The sequence below is a fragment of the Rhamphochromis sp. 'chilingali' genome (genome assembly GCF_963969265.1).
Source record: "Rhamphochromis sp. 'chilingali' genome assembly, chromosome: 12".
NCBI classification, from domain to species: Eukaryota; Metazoa; Chordata; class Actinopteri; order Cichliformes; family Cichlidae; genus Rhamphochromis; species Rhamphochromis sp. 'chilingali'.
The window spans coordinates 35,849,488-35,860,772 of record NC_137939.1 but is presented as its reverse complement, the minus strand read 5'-3'; positions in this window follow the sequence as shown (position 1 = coordinate 35,860,772).

Genomic DNA, 11,285 nt, shown 5'->3' with positions numbered 1-11,285 from the left:
CAAAGCATCCACAGCTGGTCATGTCATCTAGAATTAAGTTCCAGCTTCACTCATCCTTGTAAATCCTCATCATTCATTCACACCTGTTTGACTATGTGTGACTGTATCACAGAGGAGTGTCATGGTCCCAGGGTGGCTTTGATTAAGTTTCAGGCTGTCATATTTGAAGTAGTATTTTTAGTTCTCTGCGTGTTTCATCTTCCTGTGCCTGTTCCCCAATCTGAGTGCTGTCTCTGTAATTGGTATTTGTCTTTTGTTTACTTCCTGGTAACTTCCTACCTGTCTGTTTCGTCTTTAGTAAATTGTGTTACTTGCATGTTCCTCGCTGAATAACTTCATGTTTAGCATGTTTCATCGTCTCCTTGTTTCATGGTTTATGGTTGTTGTTGATTTCCTGTTTTATTTTGGTAGTTGGTTCTTGTGGCTTGTTTGCTCGTTTCTTAGTTTTGCTTCCTTCCTGCCTGATTGTCTTGATCACCTTCACCTGTGTCTTGTTCTCACTCTCAGACTGTATAAAGAGTCTGAATGTTTAATGTTGAGCCGAGTGCTGTTCTTCAGAGATTTCTATTGTAGTCTCCCGGGTTCTTAAATCTAGTTAGTCCTGCCATCTGCTTGGGGTTTATCCTCCAGGTTCATTGTCAGTGAAGCTCCTCATCATCTGGAGGTTCTGTGTCCTGCTTTTGTTTCAGCTTCTTACTGCACCTGAGGGATCGACTGTGAAGCGAGGATGGTTTTAATGGTCAACGATGGCTCTGCACACACATTAACTCTTTTTGGACACGTTTCATTCCTGTCACCATCACCTCCTCCAATCAAATGACCTTTCAACAGCTTTCTGTGCTCTCACTGTGTTTGGAGACTTTACAAGAGCTTTCATCATCCGTTTCACTTTAGCTGAAAGTACTTTTCTGTGCTTCAAATGAAATAGAAACTTCAACATTTGGACTTCAGATATTTTTGCTGCTTTCATTTTTACAGCTGACTTTGACTGGATCTTTCCCTCTTGAAAGTTTCTACTTGAGTACATATATCAGGCTTTATCCTCTGATGGTACGTTCTGCTGTTTTTCTGTCTTCATTTCCATTTAAATCTCTTTCTGAACATTTATTTTAAGTGTTTTTCAAACAAAGCCTCCCATCCTGTCTCTTCTCTGCTGAGGTTTTCTGTGCTTCACGCTCAGAATAACAATAACAGAAAGAGAAACATGTGGTGATGCAATCTATCTCAGCTGCTTTCTTTCCTGTAGGGGTGAAATCAGTCAGAGGGGATTTTCTGCAGCTCAGCACCAGTATGCTCTATTTGAACTTTGTTTTTCCCCCGTTCTGGATTTTAAAGAGAATTCCTCCAGCAAACAACCAGAGAAACAGACCTGCAGCGATGATTAACTCCAAAAAATCTGATTTCCAAAGAGGAAGACGAGTCAGACAGTCTCTTCAAAATGTGACTCAACATCCTTTCCAACTTCCTGTTTGATTTTCTGATTGAACATTTTTGTCACTGTGAGGTTTCAGATCTGGAAAAACCAAAGTATGTTACCAATACAGCTGCTACTCAAACACCTGAAATACTCAAATATTTTGGCCCTCATGAACATGAAGCATTAATTAAATGTAATGCAACTAAAATATATAAAATTAAATATGTTCAAATCAAAAATATATACATTGTATAAAGTGAATGTAAACCAATAATGTAAATTACACCAGATTCCATTAAATCGAATGATTTACATGGTAAATATGAAACGTTTCATTAAAAATGTGCAAATAATGAAAGTATTTAAAGTCAGGATTTTGGGCGTGAACATCATTTCTACTGTAGCATTCAACATCTCTGAATCTTGTCCTACATTTCTCGAGTTCAATCATATATTTCAGCACTTTTTCCAGACAGAAGGAGTTGACGTCTCTCTCATCGGTGTCTCTTTTAATTAACTGTAACATGTGAGGTTAAGTTCTGAACCGCTGCCTTTCCTCCCAGCTGGTCACGGGAGTGTCATCGCTACTCTAAAAAGATTTACGAGTTGAGGAAAAACTCCAGCTTCGAGTCCAGGAAGTGAGTGAAAGTCTTTGTAACTGACCCTGCAGTCCGGACCGTCAACATTATGACCTCACATAACACCTTGTGCAGGAGAAGCACTGAGTGATAACCCAGCCTTCAAGTGGAGGCCCATCACTACGTCTCAGATGAGCCTACAGCTCAAAAACGGAACAGCAGTCTTTGCAGTATCCAAGACAGAATAAGGTGCATCTTGACGGGAGCGTGACAGGGGAATGATCACTTTGTCAGATAATCACAGGGCCGTGCAGCATGTATTTGTCCCTCAGCGTCAGACTGTCAGTGTGGAGATTTACTGAAAAGCCCAAACAAATGACAGCTGGGCGGCCTGCCATCAACAAAATTGTCACTCATCACCCGCCTTACTTGCCACATTTGACTCCTTGTTTCTTCCCCAAAATGAAATGTAAGCTCAAAGGTCACCATTGTGACATGCTGGTGCTGTTTAATGCACTGAGCGAACTGAGCGTTCGTTTCAGTTCAAGTGTTTAGTGTGCTGGGAGCACTGGGAGCTGTGTTACCACTGCACAGCGATTTCAGATACATCACGCCTCAGCGGTGAAAGATTTGCTCTAAAATAACGCCGAGACGACCGTGGGAGGAAACGCACCGGAAACCAAGCATGAGGCTGCCTGAGAAGCATTTGATTGGTGTAACTGATGGTGTAACAAAAATCATTTTTATATGTGATTATTAAAACATATTGAATTCAACACCTGACACCAGTGAGATCGGTTAACAGTTTATTGGCAAAGGTGTGAACACCAGTGAACCCATTAGGACCAGTAATGTGAGTGAAATCAGGCCCAGGATATCTAGTTACTGGGTGAGGTGCAGCAGTCACATTGGTGAGGGTTCGACATTGTCTCCAAGGAACAGTCAGCTTCCTATATCGATGACATCATCACTGAGCCTGTGCAGGTCTAGGAACAGATGATGACGTCAAGGATGGGCGTTACACAACATGCAGGTCTGCTCAAATATTGCATAATGCAATGCATGTGTGAGAGAGAGATTTGGCTCCAGGCCCCCAAATTAATCATAAACCGAAGGAGTGAGAGGTACCACACCCAACACACACACACACACACACGCACACACGGACACATGCAAGGCTGCTCATCTGGTTGCCATTAGCAGCCAGTCAATGACAACAGAATCACATGGGCTGGGCTCATGCACATACACACCATCGCATATTATTCAAATGATGCATGGATGTGTGTGCGAGTGATGTGTGTGTGTGTACGTTTGGGAGTGAGGTTGTGTTGTGCAGTGAAGGACTTCAGAAAGTGTGGATACTTTAAAAAAACAGGCTTGTTTGGTATGAGGGGGGATTTTTGAAAATGAGAACAAACTTTACTGTGAAAAATAGGGACATATTCTTAAGTCAGGATCTTTTTGGATTGGAGAAGTGGAGGTTTAGGTCATGATCAGGTGTAAGCTGGTCCGACTTTAACATCAGCTCCAGTCTGCAACCAAAGGGGAATTCCACATCTCCTCCTCCTCTCCACCACTATCCCATCTCTTCATATTTCACTCCATTTGTTCTTGTCATGTTTCTCTCTGTGTGACAGAAACTCCCCTTGTAGACAAAGCATAAAATATTCTAAAAAAAAACCCTTGAACAATTAAAAAGACTTTGGTTTGATCTTAAGTCGTTAGCATTGAACACAAATGTTTGGTTCAAGAGGATTAAACTGGATTAGCCCACATATCACTGACACTGCTGCGACTGTCTCTAATAAGTGTGATTTAATATTTGGCAGGATAATTTATGTCAGATGAATATGGTTAAAAATAATCTCTGACCCTAAAACAAGATGTTTTATTCCCTGTATGTTCTTGTTATACCCTTTATGTTCATTCAAAATTTCCTTCACATAGATTGTAGTCATATCCATGCAAGCTTCACATAGATTTAAGCTACGGATCCCTTTTAAAGTCATCTTCTGGGAGAAGAACAGATTTTGATGCCTCTCTGCTCCTCGTGGAGATTCTGTCCTGACAGAGGGAACTATCATCTTTCCTTGTCTCCTCCTCCCACTGGGCTGTGTCCAAAACAACATCGAACCATCTCCGCAGGCCCCGTCAGCATGGAGCTGCTCGCCCTGTCCCTCAAACACAGGACCGGCGGCTCTTCAAATTTAAGCTCAACAATAAGTCTGAAGTTTAAAAAAGGGTTCAATACCAAGATCTGTCTGCTCTTTTTACTTCAGCAACTCGCTCCACACATGGACACATTACAGAGTTGGAAGCGCTCACTCTGATCCAGCAGCTGTTTAAACTCTAGGAAACTACAAACTTTATGCATATCAAGCAAATCTGGACTTTTTGGGCTTTAAAATGACAAAATAATTCTCTTCTTTTCGGAACCATTTGATTTTTCTCTCTAGTCTAGATTGAGGACTAAATCAACACTGGTACCAAAATCTATCAAAGTTAAGATGAAGCTGTCTGTGTGTGACTACAGGACATGGATGCACACTCATGCTGTGGGAAGCAGACCTTCATAATCGCTCCGTCACTTACAGCATAAAGCTTTGTGAAAAGAATAACTCAGATCATATCTTGGTGCTTATTTCTCTTCCTGCTGATTTGATTTAACTTTCCGTTGCATCCAGTCTTACTGCACCAGCTGTCACACACTCAGGAGACTCCCTACATCAGAACGAACATGACTAAACTTATGTTTGGCTCCTCTCCACCTTCCAGCTGGAGCAGATTGCAGGACAAAAGGAAAAAAAAGTGGACACTCCGACTCCACCCTGCGAGTTTCACAGGTCTGGAAAAGAGATCTTACAGGATGTGATTCATTAAAACTCTGCTTGTCGTCTCATTTGATCTGTGATTGTTGTCTTTTTTCTGTTATCCATTTGGTCTCACGCTGTGTTTTCACAGTAAAAGATTTCACTTCACACAAAGAAAGGTCGATAACTCCGTGAGCTCTCTGATCTCTTCAACGTGTGCCTGAAAGCAAAGTCGGCAAACTTCAAATACGTGATGTAAATTAGTACGTTTAAAATTTTAAAAGAATTTCCTGAAAATCTGGAAAACAAAGTGCAAAAATAAAACATGCATCAACACATCATGGCTATCCACACTGTATTAAAAATACCAGAAATGCTTTATTGTAATGTAAGTAAATACTATAAATACTAAAGCTTTAGAGTTGGAAAAAAGAATATTGGTGCAAGTTACCGCACATTTTTGAGGCATGAGAGTGTTTTTTCTCAAGTCTCAGGAGAATGTACAGTACATGTTTGAATCAGCTCTTTGTTCGGGTGTGGCCTCTAAATCACGACTGTACACCATATTATCCATATCAAAGAGAGTGTAAGGCTCAGTATAGTTCAGCTTACAGTAGTTCTGTTCACTGTTTTATTATCAGGACTGTGAGATTGTCATGAATTCATTTTTACCCCAGTCAGCTGGCACACAACCGCCCGATCCCAGAACAGTGGAGGGAATTTTACTTCAGTTACAAAAATCCTTAATAAAACAGAGGAAAGCAGTTACACAGTATCCTCTCTAACAGCAGGAACACATTATTTTATAAGCTGTATTTTCAGCTTTGTAAAGAAGCAACACTTTTGTGTTTTACTGGTAGTCCTCGCTTATGAAACATGGTAGGAACACGCTGAAACATGAAGCATGCACATCGTTTTCACAGGACTCGACGCAGTCGCCTGGAAAACTGTGGATCCTGTGATTCAGCAGCTTGTAGAACCACCCTCAGCAGCACTAACTTGAAGTAATCAGTTTCTGTACAACTTTATCAGTCTCACATCACTGCAGAGGAATTTTGGCGCTCTCTTCTTCGGGATGTTCGTTGAGGTTCGCAGGCGTTTGTTTGTGGACAGATATCTTTACATGCCACCACAGCATTAAAGGTTAAGTCTGGACTTTGACTGGTTCACTGCGGCACCTTGATTCTTTTATTTTTCAGATTTACTGCTTGGGATCTTTGTCTGGTGGTCCAGTCGACCCACTCTGGTCCCAGCTTTAGAATACTTTGGTATACAGAGAAGTTCAACCATTACTATTTTTGTGCAATAAAACAAATAAAATGTTGCGTTTTCTACAAAAACGGGAACATTAAAGCCCGACATCGACACCGTCAAACTCTGGATACTGTGCAGTGGAATATTCTGACCTTCTCTGTGTTATGTTGATATGGCTGAATGGATGGAAGGCTCCACAGGCTCCAGAGCGTCATGTTGTGTCTTCATGTAATCCTCTGTTTCAACATAAAGTACTCGTCTGTACAAGTTATCTTTTACATGGACTGTTCTGATGGTACTCTTTGACCGTGGCAGGCAGATTACATGCTTGGATGAATGAATCTGTGCTTGTTATCATTCTTAGTCAAAAGCCATGCAGACTTTTATTGTGAAATGTGGTTTGAGCAGGTTTATAGGAAGCAAAAAACACTATGATCCGCTTTGTCAAACATCACATCTGTGGTGCTCTTACTACCACTCACGGTCGTCGCCCTTCTTCCTGATCTAGCTTCAACAGCTCTTTCCCACAGCCTGTGGCAACGCTCATCAAGTTTATCCCTCTGTTGGATCAGGATATTATTTAACGAACTTAGTGAATTTGTTCATTTCATTTCCAACTCCATATTTTGATTGAGTGAAAAAGATTCTTATGTCATGTTGGTGCAACCTCTGGGTTCATGCTTGTCACGGTCCTGGGTCGTTGATCCAGTGTTTTGAGGGTTCATGATGTACTTTTGGTTTATGAAGTTATGTTCCAGTGTTTCATCCGTTGTATTCACTCTGTTGTTTGTATCCCCAGGTCTTAGTTTGCTGTCTAGCCTTTAAGTTTCGGTTATTATTCCCCCCTCTGTGTTCCCCGTCCACTTGTGTATATAGTGTCTGCGTCTCCTTCTGTCCGGTGTTGTGATCTCCCTCTTGCTGTGTGTCGTGTCTGTAAGGTAACTCCTTGTATAATTCTTTCTGGTTAGTATCTCCCAGTTGGCCTTCCCAGTTTAAATCTGTTCTGAGTGCAGTCCTGCTTGTGAGTCTGGATTTTGGGTCCTGGCACACACAGATTACCGTGACAATGCCATGTCTGAAACAAAGTGTTTTAGGTCCTGTTTAAGAGAACTACCTTTTGATTGGCTGTTTATCATAAACAGAAGGTTTGACAGCTGAGTTGGTGCTGAGTGCTCACAGCCAGAACTGTGTGTCCGAGATGGCCTTAAAAGGAGTCACTCTCTATGACATCACAGAGATCCAAGACTAGAAAAAACTGCGATCTTAGTCTGAAAGGCTGAGGATCATAGAATTTATTACTTGCCTCGTTATTTGAAACTTTGGCAATATTCAATATGGATAATTCCATATCCTGTTACAGTTCAGCTACTGTAACAGTTATATATGACAGAAAACGAGGGAAAAGTCCTCTTTGTTTGGATATCTGCTGCTGCTCGTTCAGTCCTACACTCATTTAGGTTTGACGACCTAAATCCACCCTGAACTTATTGTCTTCAACACTCCTGACAGTTGATGTGACACTGAGGTCAGGACTCGTGAATGTCGCATCAACATGAGGTTGGTGTTACTCAGCAAACGCTGACCCCACAGGATTCAGTTTCATGTATTCATCCCATCTGCTTCCTTTACCACACACACATACACTTACTCAGGAATGTGTTACATTGTACAGTGAAATGTGAGCCTGTGGGTACAGCAGGGTGTGTGTTATGATGTGATGTACTTGGCTGAAAGAATGAAAACACAGCTTTGGCGTTCACAAAAAACAGTTACCGGTTCTAATTGCATCTGCGTGGCAGACCGAGTCCATTTCTGAGTGACCGTCCCTCAACATAACAACTCCTAAAACGAAACTTTTGCAAAGCTATCACCCATAAATGTGATGATTTATGGTCACAGTGTGAGAGCATTGCTGGGTCGCTTCATATTTTCTGGCAGCTCGTTAGTTACAGATGTGACAGCTGTGACTCCTCCCTCTCCATGATGTGGTTTTCTGTCCTCGCTGATCACAGATTTTGGTCCTTCAGTGTTTCTGTTTGTGATGCCATTTGTCAAAGGTTGCCTGGGAACAATAACAACAAGAGTTAAACATTTTAACAAAAGCATATAATGAAAGTGGGCCAACTATTCATCATGTTAGCTTTATGTCTGTGGAAGTCCTGCATGAGTGACAAATAAACATAACAGATGAATGACACCAGCAGAAGTGACCTGTTTCTGCCTGGGCCACGTCCTGATGCTGCTCAAATGATGTCGTGTTTATGGAAGCTGTGCGGTATTCAATAAGAAATTAATGGACTTTTGTGTCCCAAAAACCATGACGAGGACATTTCTGAACCAGAAGCTGTGGGTGGATAAAAGCATCTACACTGCTCTGAGGACCAACACCACCGCCTGTAATAAAGAGCTCTCAGTCAGTAACATGAGGAAATACAAGGCTGCCTCTGATAAAGTCCACAGAGCGCAATCTGTCTCCAGAAGACCACGTACCATCACAGACTGTAAGGAAAAACCCTCGATCTCTCTGGCTGGAGAAGCACAGATCTTCTATGTGTACTTTGAGGGCAGGAAACCAACGTACCACCTGGTGGATTCATGACAACCACTGGGACAGATCACAACTTAAGGAGGACTTGATTCCCTTGAAGGCTGTGAATTTATTAGACGTTTTCTCAAGGGAAGTGCCAACGAGCTAGTCCCTGTGATATATTTAACGACTGCATCATCCCCACCAGAGATGGGCAGTAACGCGTAACGCGTTACTGTAATCTGATTACTTTTTTCAAGTAACGAGTAAAGTAAGGGATTACTATTGCAAAAACGGTAATTAGATTACCGTTACTTTCCCGTAGGAACGCTGCGTTACTGCGTTACTAAAACTGTGATTTTTTTTGCGAGAATGTCTCATGACAGTGACGTAAGCGAGTGCGACGTTGGTGACAACAGCTGTGTGCAGATCAACAATGGATCATATATCGAGTGCAGAGAGAGTATAGGGCTTTGGAGTTGACGTCACGCCGCAATGCATTGTGGGAGCACAGCTCCATTTTCGGGGTCTACGAATCAAAGCAAACACACTGTGTTGGAACGACGACGACAAGAAACATGCTTAAAAGCAGCTCAAAAGAAAACGGACGGTATAGAGACCGATTGCGTCCAGAGGCGAAGCAGCGGTACTTGAAAAAAATAGAGTGCATCGCAAATCTGGACCCATATGAAATACGGCAGTGGAGTAAAGACCCAGACGACCTCCCGCCACTGTCCTACCCCGATATCTTCACGTATCTTGTTTGTGGAGTAAGCGCTTACACAGCGAACCAGTTTCGTAATTACAAGTCACTTGAGGCGCACATCCAATTTACAAATGGCTGGGTGCAAGATTTGGCTATTTTCAAGCCGCCAAACTCTGAGTACATCGTCAAAGTAAGTCAGCTGGAGTGCATCGAGTGAAATAGCCATTTTCCACCCCCCACCATAATTAATGTTATACATTTATCATTGAACTGCTAAAATAACGTTATCATATTATATGCCCGTAATTGTAAAGTACATGCAAATTAACACATTGATAATCGGGCAAATTATTAATGCCAATTTGTGTCCTTCCTGCAGTGTTGGGTAAGTTACTTTAAAATAGTAACTTAGTTACATTACTAGTTACTTCTCTCAAAAGTAACTCAGTTACTTCAAGTTACTCGTTACTTTCAAAGTAACTAGTTACTAGGGAAAGTAACTTTGGTTTTACTCAGAATTCTCTTGTTAATGTGTTGCTTCCATAACTTTGCCAGTCTTCTAGCTTGCTTACTTGCCACAGTGCACTGTGCCACCTACCAATAGAAAGGAAAAGATAATGTGCATATTTCCACGAGAGAAATCGCACGCCTGGACCATCATTGACTGCTGCCATGATTCTAGCCTACGTCACAGCGTCATGTGCGCCTTTTACATCCAACACAAAAACTGCAGTCGTGGTGCTTTCGATTGTACTCAGAACTCGGAAATTCTGCCTTCTGAATAGGAAGATGTGGGTAACACCAGACTGCAGATGAGCTGCATACAGGGCTGGACTGGGACAAAAAAATCATCCCGGGCGTTTTGACTAGAGACCGACCCACCATTATAGGAAAAATCATAAAGCCTTTGAATGAAAACAAACACTGTTGTGACAGTGATGTGCACTGTTCTGATGGTATATATGTATCAATCTATCGTTTGTTGTAAGATTCAGATAATTATTTATTAATAAAAGCGAGACATTTTAAATGAGAATAAGAAAGAAAAGTATTTCTTTGTGCCCCCCTTTCCCTGTTAATGTCCTACCTGCCCCCCTGGCAACACTTTGCTAGACCCGCCCCTGCACAGTTACCAGCTGTCAGCTGCTTAGAAAAGGATCCTGGTGTTATTTGTCTCTCAGAAACAGTTCATAACTTCCCTTCAACTCATCCATGTCACCTAAAAGGTAAACCTGTTTCTCCATCACAGCTCTGATGATTCAGTAAGGACATCTCCTGGTTTCATCTTCATGTTTCCCTCTCACCACATAACCAAACCATATCATGACCAGCAGCTTTACAGCTGTGGCTCCAGCAAACATCAGCTGATACTAGAAATTAATATTAAATAAATTCTAACAACAGCTGATCAAGCTTAAACGTGCTGCTGTTGTTTAGCGCGACATCCACTGGTTTCCTCTTTCAGCGCAAAGTGGGCGATAAACAAACAAGAGAGAAAAGCCGATCAGCTGATCACTGATCAGTTTTCATGATTGAAGTAGAAACGGGAGAGGGAGGGGGGAGAATGAAAGAAGAAGAGGCAGCTGTGCAGCAAAGACACAGAATAACTCCAGCTTTGTGCCTTTTCCATTGTAGCTGAATTACGGGACAAACTGTTCCTTTTCACCTCAATAAGAAACCGTAATATTTCCTCTGAATACCAGACGGGACGGTTGGCAACTCTAATAACTTATGAACAAAATAAAGTTCAACATCATTAACTTCATAGCACCACCCAGCTGTATAGAAACTCCGTCATGCTAGCTAGCACGCAGTACGGAAAAAGTCAGCATAACGAAAATAAACTCCACCTAAACTTGGTCAGAGCGTTCTCACTCCCGAGGCGTAACATGTCGACGTTTTGTCACGTCCCGCGGCGTTCCTGAGGAACGCGAAAGGAGACCTTCGGCGTTCTTATGGTACGCGGTGGGTTATGGCTGGAATCCAGTGC